We start from the raw sequence: 18,328 nt of genomic DNA, 5'->3' as shown, positions 1-18,328 counted from the left end.
ACAATGTTTGTTGTTTTAAATAATTACAATGATAGAAATTAAAATGTTAAGCTAACAAATTTTAAAAAATTAATTAACAATAACAACAACTATAAATAACATTAAACCATATATTATTTTTTATTTTCATTAATGAGTAACCCATAGGTAGAGGTCATTCAAACGATTGAGATTATACAGTTTTAATATATGTATATACTATCATATAGTTCAAAATAATCAATATATTATATCAACTTAGTATACAAATTATTATTTCAAACTTAACAACAATGTTATTTTTATATTTAAGAAAACATATATTTGTAAAGATTTCAACTAGATAGGTGTTTATGCGCAACGCGCGGGCATTCGCCTAGTCTATATATTTATATCTATATATCTATATATACTTATAAAGGAAGCATTTTTCTTTTCACCACATTCATTTGAAACTCTCATGCATTTTTTCCTTTCACCACATTCTTTCTAATAATTATTATAAGTTGGTTAATAAGGTTAAATAAATATCAAACCTAAAGTGTAATCATATATAAACTAAATTTTAATAGTAAAAATATATATATTTACTTCTACTTATAAAGTTATGTTTTTTTAACTTTTAACATATTATACTAAATTTATTAGTTTTAATATATTGTTGGATATAAACTATTATCATTTTAAAGCTATAACTTTTGAACAATTTGTATAAAATACTTAAATTATTAATTTAATTATAACATTATAAGGTTAACTTAATTATAAATTTTAGTTGAACTTAAACAACCCAAAGAATATTTTGTAAATAGTTAAAAACGATAACTTGTAGAGTCTTTCTAACGATGATTATAATTTAGTTAATAAGGTTAAATATTTGTCAAACCTAAAATCTAATCATAAATAAACTAAAATTCAATATTAAAATAATATATTTACTTCTATTTATAAAGTTATGTATTTAACTTTTAACATATTATAATTAATTTATTAGATTTAATATGTTGTTATTTGTAAACCATAATCAGTTAAGAGCTACAAATTTTGAACAGTTTTGACAAAATACTTAAACTGTTAATTTAAATATAACATTACAGTGTCAACTTAAACATAAATTTCATTCCACTAAAAAACAAAAAGAATATTTTATGAATAGGTAAAAGTGATAAATTGTAGTGCTAAATGCAAACCCTAAACTATTATCTCAATTTAACTAAAATATTTCCTAAAATATTTCCCTACACTAGTATTGAACTGACCCGCATCAAGATCATCTCATGGATTTCTATCATGAGTGATACTTAATTAAAGGTACTATATTTTTATCCTTAACACCTGAGATACAAAATGAGACTTAAGTGTAGGGAGTGTTGTGCTTAGATATGGTCAAACGTTGGTCCTTAACCGGGCAGTTATAAAATCTATTTTCAAGTATGGTATGAACTACGCAAGCGGATTATGTATTCAAGATGGGATTTGTTCCTCTTATGTGTTGATAGTTAGACATCTAAGGCGCTTTATCAAAAGTTTAACACCAAATGAGATTGATCGTGATTCGTATCTCATGTTTAACATGTTGTCTGTGACAAAGGGATAACTGATAAACTTACCTTATACACCAATTGTGGCTTGGAGCTTTTGGGGAATTGGGCGATGATAGAATTGCACAAAGTCGTATGTTGTTGGAGGCAGTGAAATATTGTTAGGCGTTCACCACTGTCTTGCGCAAGTGGGAGATTGAAGGATCTTGTATGCTCAAAAATCATATTAAAGTGATATTGCTAATTAACATATGATACTAATGGGTCACACTAACAACTTCATATAATTGATTATATATTAAAAATTAGTTTTAATAAATATTCAATAAACTATTTTAATTAATTGGAAATTATTTATTTCTAGGAAATAATAATTTTCATTAGCATGTAACATTACATAATTCATATGGTATGAATTAATAAGTCGTGTACAACATTTTGGACTAGATAAATTCTTCTCTTTTACCAAAAAGTTAAAGTTTATATTTTATAAACTTGTTTTATAAAATATAAAAGTTTTGTCGTCTTCCTTTTATTATTTTTGAAAATAAGAGTCAAAATGAAGAGTATAGGTATTTCAATTCTTTAATTGAAATAAATCAACCTAGTAAAACATGTTGGGACATGCTCATGGCATATGGACATGGTTTGGTCAAAAGTCTTAAGACCTTGTGCTTAAGAACCTTGCTTTATGTTTTAAGACTTGAGGCTTGCATTTCTCTTGCCTTTTATGAGTGAAAAAAGAAATTTTCATGGTGATATGCATTCTCTCTCATTTTTGGTTCATCTCATGAAGATTACTTGCTTCTTATGCTCTCTTTGTGTTTGTATATTGATAAGAACATAAAGCTTAAGAGTCTTAAGAGCTTTATACAAAAGAACTAGCATTCTACATGAAGTTGAGTCATTGTTGGTGTCTCTCAAGTTCATCATTCTTCATCAACTTCCAAGCCTCCCAAGAGGATCCAAAGAACTACAAAGGTTGTCTTTTCTTCATCCCTTCTTTGGTTGGTCTTATTTTCTTTCCAAACTTTGCAAGAAGATCCTTGGTGGATTATAAACTTGTTTTATGTTATTCAAATTATGAAGTCTTCCGTTGCTAAATTTTATGTTTATGAAACTATTTTTGAATAACCTGGCACCTTATACACCAATTGTAGCTTTGACCTTCCCAGGAATTATGCGTTGATAGAATGGCACAAAATTCTTATGTTGTTGGGGGCAGTGAAATGTTGCTAGACATTCACCATTGTCTATATCAATCTAATATGAGTCTTGCATAGGTGGGAGATTGAAAGATCTTGTATGCTTAAGATTCATATTAAGATGATATTGCTAATCTATATCATACATACTTATAAAGCTAGCATTTTTTCTTGAATCTCATGCATTTGAAACCCCCTTTTTTAACTTCCTTTCACCACATTCATTTAAAACTCCCATGACTTTTCAATTTCTTTACAATAATATTATAAATAAGTTAAATAATGTTCTATAAATAAGAAATGGTGTTTTATTACAATGTCTTCATCCCACATCGATAGTGAGAGTAAACAAGAGAATGTTTCCTCTTCTATAAATAGGAAAGGTTGTGAAATGTTTCAAAGGGACCAAACCATGAGAACTTCCTCATGCCTACCTTTGTAGGATTTTGAAGGTATTATTTGGTGAGATTGTCTATATTGACAAGTGTCCAGTTAACTTTTAGAATTCCAAAAATGGTTTTGAACCGAATATTTTCAGGTTTAAACCGTGTTTCAGTTACAAAAAAAAAATTATGTAGTTGGGTATATTGAGTTGAACCGGAGCTGGATCAATTTGGACCGATAAATGAATCATTTTCCTTTCACAACAAACATTTGAAACTCTCATGATTTTTCAAATTATTTCTAATAATATTATAAATAAGTTACATAATATTATGTAAATATAAAAAAGCATCTACCTAAACCTAAAATTATAACTGTTTGAAAAATCACTTTGATTTAAAAGCACGAAATATATACAAACCGGGTTTCACTAGAAAAAAAAAATATGTAGTTTGGTATATTTAGTTGAATCGGTCCGAGTTTGATCTATTTGGACCATAAAAGAAGCATTTTTCCTTTCACTACATACATTTGAAACACCCATGATTTTTCAAATTGTTTCCAATGATATTTTAAAAAAAGTTACATAATGTTATATAAATATAAAAAAACATCTACCTAAACATAAAATTATAATTGTTTGAAAATTTGATTTGATCAAAAGCACGAATATATACGCAGATTATATTTTATAAATGAATTCTTTTTATAATGAACTTTTGAATCTTGAAAATACATATAAACAAACTTTCTATATTAAGTACCTAACTGAATTTATGATTTTTGAATTGAACAAAAAGTTATTCAATAAAAACTTACTTTTTTGGATAGCAACTTACGAGATTATAGAAAAATGGAACTATTGAACAATAAAGAAAGGGTAAACAAGAGAAAGGGTGTTTTACTAAAAGTGTTGAATAATGTTTTATAAACAAGAAAGCGTGTTTTATTATAATGTCTTCATCCCACATCGATGGTGAGAGTAAACAAGAGAACGTTTCCTCTTCTATAAATAGGAAAGGTTGTGAAATGTTTCAAAGGGACCAAACCATGAGAACTTCCTTATGCCTACCTTTTTAGGATGTTGAAGGTATTCTTTGGTGAGATTATCTTTATTGGCAACTGTCCATTTAAGTTTTAGAATCCCGAAAATGGTTTTGAGCAAGATTTTTTTTGGTTCAAACAGAGTTTCAGTTGAAAAACCGTTATGTAGTTTGGTATATTGAGTTGAATCGGTCTGAGTTTGATCAATTTGGACTGATAAAGGAAGCATTTTCCTTTCAGCACATACATTTGAAACTCCCATGATTTTTCAAATTGTTTCTAATAATATTATAAATAAGTTACCTAAACATAAAATTATAATTGTTTGAAAAATAAATTTGATTCAAAAACACAAAATATATACAAACCGGGTTTCAATAGAAAAAAACGTTATGTAGTTTGGTATATTAAGCTGAATCGTTCCGAGTTTGATCAATTTGGACCGATAAATGAAGCATTTTCCTTTCACCACATACATTTGAAACTCTCATGATTATTCAAATTGTTTATAATAATATTATAAGTTACATAATGTTATATAAATATAAAAAAATCTACCTAAACATAAAATTATAATTGTTTGAAAAATCACTTTGATTCAAAAGCACGAAATATATACTCGATTATATTTTATAAATGAATTCATTTTATAATGACATTTTGAATCATGAAAATACATATAAACAAACTTTATATATTAAGTACCTAACTGAATTTATGATTTTAGGATTTAACAAAAAGTTATTCAATAAAAACTTAATTTTTTATAGCAACTGACGAGATTACTGAAAAATGGAACTATTGAACAATAAATTTTCTGGATAACGTTTTATTTTTATTAGTTAATATTTTATTTAACAAAATGAAATTATTGGCAAATAAAGAAATGAGTTTAATTAAAATGTCTTCATCCCACATTGATCGTGAAAGTAAACAAGAGAATGTATACTCCTCTATAAATAGGAAAGGTTGTGAAATATTTCAAAGGGACTAAGCCATGAGATCTTCCTTGCATCTAACTTTGTAGGACGTTGAGTGTATTCTTTGGTGAGATTGTCTTTGTCGACAAGTGACCAATTAAATTTCACAATTTCGAAAATGATTTTGGACCGTATTTTTTAGATTTGGATCGAGTTTAATAAGGATCCGAGTGTCTTCTGGCTGAGTTAGGCAAACTCGCTTCCATTGGAGGCCGAGTTTAAGTAACATGCCGAGTATTTGGTTGTGTTAGCCAAATTTTACAACCCTGTATGTAATACAATTCAAACTTTTAACCTTATAAAAGACGTCACTATTATCATATGTTCTACATAATTATGGTAATATTTATGATACAAAACATTTTTTTTACTATTTAAAATAAAAAGTTGTCTCTATTATCATATGTTGTACAGAATGATAAAATTTAAGATAGATAAAAAGATGTCTCTATTATCGTATTTTCTACATAATGATAATATTTAATATAAACGTTTTAATTTAATATGAAATTATTATTTAATAGATAACAATAACGATTTATTTATTTTTAAAAATTAATTTTTTTCTATTTTAATCATATAACTTTGTATATGCAAAACAACTTCAAGTTCCAACCTCTTATAATATAGTTCAACATAATAAAAATACTAAAAATCATTTTTTATATTTTTTATGAAATTATTATTTAATTGTTAATAACAATGATTTAGTTATTTTTAATATAAAATATTTTTTTATATCCCATGCAACGCGCGGGCATTCGCCTAGTATTTTTCCTTTCACTACATTTATTTGAAATTCCCATGAGACATTTTTACTCAAACCATATTCATTTGAAACCTCCTATTTGAATGAATACGACTCAAAAGTCTTTTAATAATGATTAACCATTCAAATGTTTATAACTTATATAATATGTTTAATAAGTAATTAATGGATAGTCTACTATAAAAGACCAATCTCTTTCAGTAGACACACAAATACCAATCACATACAAAATTCACAAAAAAAACAAGTTTAAAGGTTTTTGTGTTGGTTTAAGGGCTTGTGACCATTTTTCGAGCCATGTTATTATGTTAAAGTTTTTAATTTGTAAGTTTGTTATATACTAATTCTTTTTTTTATTTTATGTTCCTTGGTTTAAGTATTCTTTTAAGACAGTCATTGTATGTTATGGTTGAAATTTTAATGTAAATTAGGTTAGATTCATGTTATCGATCATATGTTATGGAATGTGATATAGATAATATTTAATTAAATATTGTATATATGTTTGTATGTTTGTGTTGCTTCAAAGCAATAATTAATTAAAAATCATGGATATGTTATATTATCCATATTATACATGTAAGTCTCTTTTAAAATACAAATTGTCTATCTTATCATTTTATATTTTAGTATATATTTAACATTTTAAGTATAATAATAAATGCTTTTTAAAAGTTTTCTTTCACTTATTAGTAATAATAAGTGATTTTAAAATTAACGAACAATAGTTATAAATAATAAAATCAAATTTTTGGAAATGTCATATTATCCACGTAAGTCTCTTTTGAAATTCAAATTGTTAATCTTATCACTTTATTATTTAGTATATGTTTCATATTTGAATAATAATATTAAGTGTTTCTTAAAAGTATTATTTAACTTATTAATAATAATAAGTGGTTTAAAATTAATGACCAATAATTTTAAATGATAATAACATCAAATTATAAATTACATAACGTTAGCTATAAATATTTATATTTTAAATGAACATCATTAATGAAATTCAAAAATAATTGCATAAGTAAAAAATTTAAATTAATCAATCATAACAATTGTTAAAAATAATACTAAATAGATAATTATATTTAATTCTATTAATGACGAAGGTGGGTTGATGTCAATGAATATTATTGTTCAACATAGTTAAGATTATATATATATATATATATATATATATATATATATATAAGTTAGTGAAAAAATAATGTCAAAGTTAATGTCAATAACATAACCATTATAAACATATATTTTTTAATATTCTAGCAATATATTTTTAACCTGCGACGCGCAACGCGCGGTAATTCGTCTACTATAGTTATAAAGGAAGTATTTTTTCTTTCACCACATAATTTAAAACTCTCATGCATTTTTCCTTTCACCACATTTATTTGAAACTTCCATGACTTTTCAATTTCTCTATAATAATGATAATAAATTAGTTAATAAGGTTAAATAAATATCTAACCTAAAATTTAATCATATATAAACTAAATTTCATTATTAAAATAATATATTTACTTTTACTTATAAAGTTATGTCTTTAACTTTTAACATATGATACTTACTGTATTAGTTTTAAAATGTTGTTGTATGTAAACCATTATCATTTTAAAGCTACAACTTTTTAACAGTTTGGATAAAATACTTAAATTATTAATTTAAATATAACATTATAGGGTCAACTTAAATATAAATTTTAGTTCAACTTAAACAACCAAAAGAATATTTTGTAAATAGTTAAAAGTGAAAATTTGTAGTGTCTTTCTAATAATGATTATAAGTTGGTTAATAAGGTTACAAAAATATCAAACCTAAAGTGTCATCATAAATAAACTAAATTTCAATATTAAAATAATATATTTACTTCTATTTATAAAGTGATGACTTTAACTTTTAGCATATTATACTTAATATATTACATTTAATATGTTGTTGTATGTAAACCATTATCAGTTTAAAGCCACAAGTTTTGAACAGTTTGAATACAATACTTAAATTGTTAATTTAAATATAACATTACATGGTCAACTTAAATATAAATTTGAGCTCCATTTAAAAAACCCAAAGAATATTTTGTGACTATTTAAAAGTGATAAACTTTAGTGCTAAATGCAAAAATTAAATTTTAATCTCAATTTAACTAAAATATTTGCTAAAGATATTTTTATAATCATTAAATGTTTTCAAATAAGTAACTTAAAATAAGTTACAATAACAATAGTTAAAAATAACTATATGTAAATGATTATATTGTTACCTTTCAAAACACAAAAACAATGTTTGATGTTTTAAATAATTACAATGATAGAAATTAAAATGTTAAGCTAAAAATTTTAAAAAAATTAATTAACATTAACAACAACTATAAATAACATTAAACCATATATTATTTTTTATTTTCATTAATGAGTAACCCGTAGGTAGAGGTCATTCAAACGATTGAGATTATGCAGTTTTAATATATGTATATATTATCATATAGCTCAAAATAATCAATATATTATATCAACTTAGTATACAAATTATTATTTCAAACTTAACATGTCACACCCTCGGCCAACGGCGGAAACGCCGAGGTGCGCGACGTAAACCAGTAATCACAGTTATGGAACATACATTGAACAACACAAATATAATCTTCTATTATTACCGAAATAGAAATTACATTGGTAATGACTATTGTTGAAATCACTACATACGCCTAAAAATCCGGCGTTCACAATTGTATGACAAAATATCGGCGGATCTTCTGTACGAATACTTCCGACCTTATAATAACCTGAGAATACATGCATTAAGATACGTCAACAAAATTGTTGGTGAGTTCTATAGGTTTTGACACAAAGTATTTTTATACTCAAAAATGTTTTATAAAATTTATCTGGTTGACCAGCTTTTATAAACACGTTCTTTTCTATCAAAAGTATGAAATAAGTGAGTCCTAAAAGTATATTTAAACTCATTTAGAAAAGTCATTTGCTCAAATCCAAAAATACACCATTTGCAAAATATATAAGTAAACCAAACTTATAACAAATTCTTACGGTTCTCATGACCGAAATGCTATTTATATAAAGATTTTGAAAACCAATTTGTATAAAATAAAGTCATATCACACTTTGTGAAAACATAAAATAGTCAAGTTTACTCTTAAAACTTTGTACAAACGTTCGTATAGTTTATATGTAAAACTCATAAGTTTCAAATTTTATAAACTTTGTAAATCTGTGTCGTATTATTAATTAAACATTATCTAACTTAATTTTGAAATCGACACTTAACCAGTGGGGCAAACTCATCCCAAAATATTTTTTAATAACCGGTAATTTATAAACGCATATTTTTACCACTCGTATAATTTCAACGACAAATATTAATCATTCTATTTACAATTCTATTAGTTGAACCGTTTCTGCTTATGGTGAAATATGTCGTAGGGAGAGGTAGTTAACAACCTAAACACTCTTACACACGCGGCCCAAATTGGGAGGATTGACTCAATCTAGACCTATACTTCTTCGAGTAAAAATCTTCAATATAACAATTTGTCTATAACCGACACTATATGTCACTCCTCCACAAGCCACACAGGCACAATATAAATAACAATGGATTAACGGTTATAGAGTGGGTTTCAATCTAGGATTTTTCCCTTATGAAAGAAATTACGCCCACACAAAACTCTCCCTTTTACCCCCTTTCAATACATTGGGTTTCGATCTAGGATTTTGTCCTTATGAAAGAAATTACGCCCACACAAAACTCTCCCTTTTACCCCCTTTCAATACATTGGGTTTCGATCTAGGATTTTGTCCTTATGAAAGAAATTACGCCCACACAAAACTCTCCCTTTTACCCCCTTTCACTACATTCCTCGCACAAACACACACGAGATACACAATCTACAAAATCCTTGACAACAATTCTTCGACTCACAAATTCGCCGTTTACTAGGGTCACTAACGCGAATCTTAGATTATTAAGATTTTCAAAGCTTATTTAAATTAGTTAGATAGTGAATTTAGCGTAGCATTCGACTATTGTGGCGGTAATAATTTGTATAGTTCCTTACTTCAGCCGATAAGGAGGATGTTCGTTCGCGTAGCCGAATACTCATTTATGCAAATATTCGATAAATTGCATAATTGATATGCCGTATAATTTATTAGTTAATAATCCCTAAAGATTTGAGAATCAATTATATCGTTGTATGTGAAGCATTTAGTATCACAACTAAAGTGATTTATATTTTTATAATACTTATAAAATAAATTATATCATTTACTTAGAAATCATTCCCACATAATAATCAAGAGGATAATAATAATAATTGATTTTTAGTATATTTTCAATTAATTATTATATATTTGTCAAATCTTTGTTTATAGTCGTTTAAGACAATGTACATTTCCTTTGTACACAATTATATCAAATAACACATTTTGTTATGTATATAGTGTCTTTTTACGCTTTCTCAATATTTTCATGTACATATATATACGACGAGTATTACAGTTTATGATTCGTCGAATAACTTATATCTTTATGTCAATATACTTATAATCCAGTGATTTTTATTAATATTAATTAATATATCACAACAAGGTATAATTATATCATTTATAGCATTCTAATATAACTTATATAATTTATTAATGCTTTATACATTTTAAATTGTTATTTTCATAACTCTTAACCAATAATAAAGTATGATGTCATTTTATGTATAAGACTTGAAAATCATCAAACTTTAAATAGACACTCATGTATTCTCCCCCAAATATTAAAACAGTAAAAGAGGGGCCGTAGAAACTCACATTCGATGCGTGATCTCGATCTAGGCTCGCTTCGTGAATCTTGTCGTGGGAAACCGCAAATTAACCACTTTTAGACTTTAAAACATTTCCGGGTTCGTTTTGTAACCAATTAAAATGAAGGAATTGTTGTGTTCCATTATTATAAACAATAGGGACTGATTTATATAAAGCAAGGTATTGGAGGGCTGATTTGGTAATTATACACCAACAATAGGGCTGTTGATCAAACAATTACCACAAGGGGTGGGTTTTGCTCTTTTAAAATAAGGAGAGGGACTAATTTTGCCAAGTTCATCAAATGGACAAAAGGAACGCGTCTTCTTCATCCGTTCATTAGGTCGAGCAAAGGAAAGGGAACGGACGCTTTCATCAGGGGGGTCGATCGGAGGTGAAACGGGAACAATGCATAAAGCGAGGGCCAACCATCTAATTCCGGCGAGCCCTCCTGGACTGTTCCTTTTCCGATTCGGCATCAAAACACACATGGGAGGGAGGCAGCTACAGTCGCCGATCGAAGGGAGTACCACAGGTGCTCAATCGGACTGAAGAAGGAAAAAGGGCAAGAGTCGGCTCTCCGGCGGCGATTCGCGAAGGGAACCAGGGAGCGGAGGCTGTTCCGAATGGTAAAGCAACAGCGACAGGTAAGTTTTTCTGGTCTAGTGCTGATTCGACTAGAGAAGAGAAGAGGTGAGGGGTTGCTGCCCTCGTTGACTGTCGGAGTTCCCCATCTCCGGTGGGGTTTTTTTGTGATTGAAATTGAAGAAGAGGGGAAGAGAAAAAGCAAAATCAAACAATGATATTGTGGGGGTGTTTTGCTGCTTCAATTGACAGGAAATAGGAGGAAGAAAACGGGGATGTTGCCCCTCTTGGTCTCGCCGGAAACAGCCACCACCACCGGTGGTTTTTGGCAGGAAACAATGAAGATAAAGGGTGGGGCTGATAATTCTTCAATGGCCGGAAATCACCACTTCTGGTGATGTTCTTCATAGCCAACGATCTCCACAGCAAGGAAAGAAAGAAAGCAATTGTTTGAGGTGAGCAATTTGGTTCATCATTAACTTGAGTGATGCTTTGTATAATATGTACTATATGTAGTGTGTGGTTTTGGGTGAGGTGAGGTGTAGAAGAAACATCAATTTCTTTATCATTGTACTCTTACATAGATTTAGAAGCAAAATATTGTTTAAATTATTCACTTGTATTGGTGTATATATTACATGTATTGGTGTATGTATAAACATATATTTGTATATGTATAAATATGTATTTTGTGTATTATTGAGAGATGTGGTAAAAATATAAATGTAGGTGCTTTAACTTTCATGATTCGTGTGCCTTTGATCCGAATATTAAATAATTTTTCTGAAAATGACAAATGATAATCTCGGTTATAAGGTTTCCAAAAAGTCAGACGGTTCTCAAATCCGATAAGTAGAACTCCGAGAAAATCCGTTTAAAGTTTCGTGATTTATAGGATCCGATTTGACAGAATTTACGAATATGATTTCGGTTAAGTTTACAAATATAATAAAATAATAGACCGTTGTCTGAATTCAAAAACATGCTCAAAAACAGTTTGCGAGACTCGCAGTTGTTTCAAACGAAACAGTGCACGGTTCGTTTCAAGAAAATTAGATAAATACTGATTTTTATAATTTTAAAGAGGTGTAACTTTCCCGTACAACCTCCGTTTTGGTCGTTTTTTATATCCACGAAATCAGGAGAACGTAATCTATTCAAATTTATATTCCATAACTTCAAAATATATTTAATATAAAATTTTATTTTTAACGCTACCAAAAATTAAATTGTTGGTGATTTTCGATTCGATCTCAACAATAGAGGGTTTTGAGTCGTTTTGAGATGTTCTAAAAACAATTATGAACATAAGATATTTAATATATATTATAAGCATAAATTTTACGCACAATTGGTCTTTGATACATAACGGTTTGCGGTGGTTTGACCGCCGAACTCTGACCAATTTTTACCGGTTGTTACATTATCCCCCCGTTGAAAGGAATTTCGTCCTGAAATTCAATGTGTAGATAAAACATTATAAAACAATCGGAGGAATTTTATTTTTGCTTGATCGACACATGATCATTCTATAGTCGTTTTAAGTCGCATAACTAAAGGTTGGTTACTCAGTCGAATAGATGGCTCTATTCTAATCCCTACAAAAAGAAATGTACAGGGAATACGATCGAATCAAGTCTTTTAAGGTTCTCAAATATAATATATAATTCTATCGCGTGTACTTTCCCAATTATGAAATATTCGCACGGTTTCCTAGCTCACTTCATTGAAACAGAGATAAGAAGTGTGTAATCAGATCGACACTCCTTGAGACTTGGCGTATGAAAACGTGTCGTATACATCGTTTAGTTCTCAAAATAACTTGATATGAATATAAGGACCAAATTCTATTAAGAATTTCTAAGGTCCTTTGGGCTGCAGGTTTAACCTGACTCGTTCTCTAAGCCAAATCATTCCTCTAAAAGAGTAGGCGTTTAAAAGCTACATAGTCTTCGACTTGGAAGTCGAGAAGCTCACATCTATTGTTCACATAACTCTCTTGTCGTTTATGACCAGTCTAAAATCTTTCATTGGTTCACACAATCTTTTCTGTGATCTCACGAGTGATTCTTGGATTCACCTGCAATACATCACTTGCATGCTCTTTGTTCAATTTCGCATCTTCAATCATTGCTCAACTTATCGGCGATCAACAGTTTCGTCGTACAGAGCCTCAAGCGGTGAGGTCTTTATGCTAGTGCGACAACTATCATTGTAGGGAACTCAATTAACAAAATGAGTATTCCATGCAATATACAAGCCTATCATACAGGTTCAGAGCATATTACTCATGTCTAGATGGTTCATTCGGTCTGACCGTGCTCAAGGATTTCAATGGTTGTCAAAACTAATAGGTGAATCTACTATCTTAGTAGGGGATGATAAAGATCGGCACCTCGTGCAGTCTGGCGATTCCTTAGGCAAGTTCTAGTTTAGCTTTTCCATTTAACATGGTTCTTAGATTAGCAGGAAGTAGGCGTACTTAGTCAATCTTTGGACCACTACCCGAATAGAATTAGAAACCATTAGGTTTCTTGGGTAGTTTTGATATAAAGTCCATTAACGTTGGTTCCCATTTGTACTCGGGTATTTCTCTACCATTACTCTAGTCCTGAGTGTTTCTGACATTCTGCATTTGGTACAAGTCTGACATTTGTCCACTCAAGTGGCAATCTCCTCTTTCATGCACGTTCATCACTTCAATTCTTTCAAATCTAAAAACATTTAGTCAGAGCCTGGATGGATATGCCACTTTTATCTGTGAGCTTTGTCTAGGTGATAAATTGTAGTCTTTCTAATAATGATTATAATTTGTAATAAGGTTAAATGTATATCAAACCTAAAATGTAATCATAAATAAACTAAAATTTAATATTAAAATAATATATTTACTTCTATTTATAAAGTTATGTTTTTCACTTTTAACATATTATAATTAATATATTAGATTTAATATGTTGTTGTATGTAAACCATTATTGGTTTAAAGCTACAACTTTTGAACAGTTTGAATAAAATACTTAAATTGTTAATTTAAATATAACATTACATGGTCAACTTAAATATAAGTTTGAGCTTCACTTAAAAAACCCAAAGAATATTTTGTGACTAGTTAAAAGTGGTACACTGTAGTGCTAAATGCAACACTTAAATTGTAATCTCAATTGAACTAAAATATTTCCTAAAGATATTTTAATAATCGTTAAAAGTTTTCAAATAAGTAGCTTAAAATAACTTACAATAACAATACTTAAAAATAACTCTATATAAAGGATTATATTGTTACCTTTAAAATCGAAAAACAATGTTTAGTGTTTTAAATAATTATAATGATAGAAATTAAAACGATAAGCAAATAAATTTTAAATTATTAATTAACACTAACAACAACTGGAAATAACATTAAACCATATATTATATTTAATTTTCATGAGTAACTCGCGGATAGAAGTCATTTAAACGATTAAGATTATACAGTTATAATAGATGCATATGTATTATCATATAATTCAGTATAATTAATATATTTTATCAATTTAGCATACGAATTATTATATCAAATTTAACAACAAAGCTATTGTTATATTCAAATAAAAACATATATTTGTAAAGATTTCAACTATATAGGTGTTTCTACGCAACGTGCGAGTATTCGTCTAGTTAACATATAATCCTAAAGGGTCACACTAACAACAACTTGATACAATTGAATTGTTTACTAGAAATTGAGTTTAATAAATATTCATAAAACTCTTTTAATTAATTGGGAATTATTTATCGCATGGAAATATTAATTTTCAATGGCAAGTAACATAATATATGATTTATTAAGTCATGTACATTATTTTGAACTAGAAAGACATTTTTGTCTTTTTGATAAAAGTTAAAGTTTATACTTATAAAGAGTTATAAGAATTTTATAAAATTCTCTTCTCTTTTTATACAAAAAAATGAGCTAGTTTCTAGGAAACAAGACATGGTCTTTTGAATATAATAAGGAAAAGTAAGCATAACTTAAAAGGCATGAGAGACATGTAGGATTTAGGGTATGGAGTGCTTAAAGTGTTAAGAACTCTAGGGTAATGATTTAGATTTATGAAAGTTTTCGTACCTTCAGTTTTTAGTGGAAAAACCATAGCTTTCCTTCCCTTACTCTCTCATTGTTCTTCCAAATTGTTAGAAGAAGTTACATGCTCTCTTTAAATCAAAATTTGGTTTTGGCTTAAAGCTTAAGACTTGTGATTAGCATCTCTTCAAGTTGGTTCATTGTTGGTGTCTCAAAAGTTCCACATTCTTCATCAACTTCCTAGCTGCCCCTTGAGGATCCAAAGACAAGAACGATTGTTTATTCTTTTACTCTTCTATGGTTGGTGTTTTCTTTCCATTATTTACAAGGATCCTTGGTGGGTTGTAACTTGTTTTTAATTGTTTAAAAATTCAAGTCTTCAATTACTAAAATATTATGTTTTTGAAACGATTTTGAACTTAACAAGAGAGTGTCAAAGTATCAAGCTTTCCTTCAAGTCTTATCACCTTAAGAACATGTCTATATGAGAGATGGGAAAAATGAGAATGAGAGGGAGAAAGGAGCATGGATGATATGGTTTTTCTCTAAGGGAAAAGAAGCACAACAACTAGCTTCATAAGCTTTCTTTCATGCTTGGAAAAGTCTCCCATAGTATCTTTTAACCCATACCCATTTATGACTTAATGTAAGAGAAGTATGGTGCATGTACCATGGAAGAAATGTCAAACAATCTCCAACATCACCATCCCACACTACCCCTCGGTTTTTATGAAGAAAGAAATGGGGTAGGAGTGCCACACACTCTTCCTATTTTATATAAACAATATCCTTCTTTTTATAAAACTAAAGCTAGTTAGTTTATATAAAAACTAAGAGAAATCTTCGATAAAGTCTCAATAATTTGGGTTAATTTACGATTTAATCCCAACATTTATTTTTTGAACAGAAAAGTCCAAATTATCTAATTTTATACGATAATATGTTATTTTCTGTTGAAAAAAATAAGGATTGTTTCGTTAATTTTGGCAAAATATAAAATAATCGGGGCTTTTCTGCTAAAAAAATAAAAGTTGGGATTAAACCGTAAACTGACCCAAAATATTAGGACTTTATCAGAGATTTTCCTAAAAGCCAATGACATATATACAAATCATTCCATGTTATTTTAATTGATATTTTTAATAGAAAAATATTATTTTCATAAAATAAGTATTTTCCAATTAATTATAAGAAATATAAATATTCATCAAGAATCAAATCCTTTTAAATTATATATATATATATATATATATATATATATATATATATATATATATATTGTGACCCTTTTAAGATCATATATTAAGATCATATATATAATATCATTCTATAATGTCTCTTGGGCATAAAGATCTTTCAATCTCCCTCTTGCACAACACACATCATAGATTGATATAGACAGTGGTGAATGTCTAACAACATTTCACTACCCCTAGTAATATATGACTTTGTGTCATTCTATCAACATCTAATTCTCAGAAGCTCAAAGTTACAATTGATGAATAAGATAAGTTTATCAGTTATTATATATGTTTAACGTTGGTAAAAATCTCTTTTTTTATTGATTTTCAAATTTCAAATTATAAGGAAAGTTACTTTCCAAGGATCTTTTTTGTAAAAATGGCAAAAAAAAACCCCGCAAAAAAAACTGAGTCGCACGATGTCTAAACTTCAAAAAATGAAGTTGTGGTTTTCAGTTCGGTTTTTGCCAAAAAGCGCACCGAAGCGTACCATGCTCACCCCTAAAAAGGCAAAGAAAACCAAAAAAAAACCAAACCGCAAAAAAACCGAACTGCACGGTATCTAAACTTCAAAAATCAAAGTTGCGGTTTTCGGTTAGGTTTCGGCCAAAAACTACACCAAATCGCACCATGCTCACCTCTAGGGTACAAATTCGCTCGTTGCTCTTGTGGCCTTCCAGCTCGAATCCACACATCAAGGATACACAAAAAAAAACCTAGGAAAAAGTTCATGATATGCCCGGTAAGTCGCTTTATTGATTTTCAATTTCGACTGGTTTATTACCCTATTTTATAAAGTTAAACAATATTTTCATTATGTTTTTATAGGTTTTCTCGTCTAATTTCAAACTTTTTGCATACCAATACGTCTTGATCACAAACATATGACAAAATTCAATTTCTTAAGTTCAAAAAGGTACCCATACATATTCCCCATCAAGATCCAAAAAAATGTACATCACAAGTTTAACATAACGATTCACTTTCCACTCAAATTAATCAAAACAATCGACAAGCTTTCATTACATAAATATTTCAGCGTCAGCTTACGATTATCGGTAATATTACCCTATTTTGAACGAGAGAAACAAGTTTACTAGTCAAACATGTACCCGTACCAATAAAAACATGGTTACCTAACTATAAACAAAAACCAAAGTTTGTTACTCTTTTATAGGTCATTAACTCATCCACGTAATATCTTTTTAGTGTCACATAATATAAATTAGGGAAAACTACATAAAAGTCTTTATGTTTTGGGCTCATAATCGATTTAGTCATTATATTTTTTTATTCAATTAAGTCCTAAAAACCGGGAATTGTATTCAACTTAACCCTTTTATTCGGTCAATATGTCATCCAACTTTCAAAATTTACAATTTTGGCCCGGATTTTAAATTTTACTACAAATTAGGTCTAAAATTTACACTTTTGGCACAGATTTCAATTGTTCTTACAAATTCATCCTAAATTTATTTTTTCCATCTTCTTTGTTCAAAAGTCTGTTTCAAATATGTTTCTTTGTTGTATAAAGTCATATTTATACAAAAAAACACATTTTTCACGTATAAAACCTTCTTTTTTATATAAAAATGTTTTTCTAAATATTTTTTATGCAAAATACCCATATAAAAACCTTTTTTTAGAAAAAGCATTTTTTTGTATGCAAAATACCTATTTAAAAACTTAAGAAAACCACTTATATAAAATATGTTATAATA

This window comes from Lactuca virosa, chromosome 4, assembly GCF_052849685.1.
Source record: "Lactuca virosa cultivar CGN04683 chromosome 4, Lactuca_virosa_CGN04683_v6, whole genome shotgun sequence".
In the NCBI taxonomy this organism is placed as follows: Eukaryota; Viridiplantae; Streptophyta; class Magnoliopsida; order Asterales; family Asteraceae; genus Lactuca; species Lactuca virosa.
The sequence above is the reverse complement of the archived record's forward strand: the minus strand, read 5'-3'. Positions refer to the sequence as shown.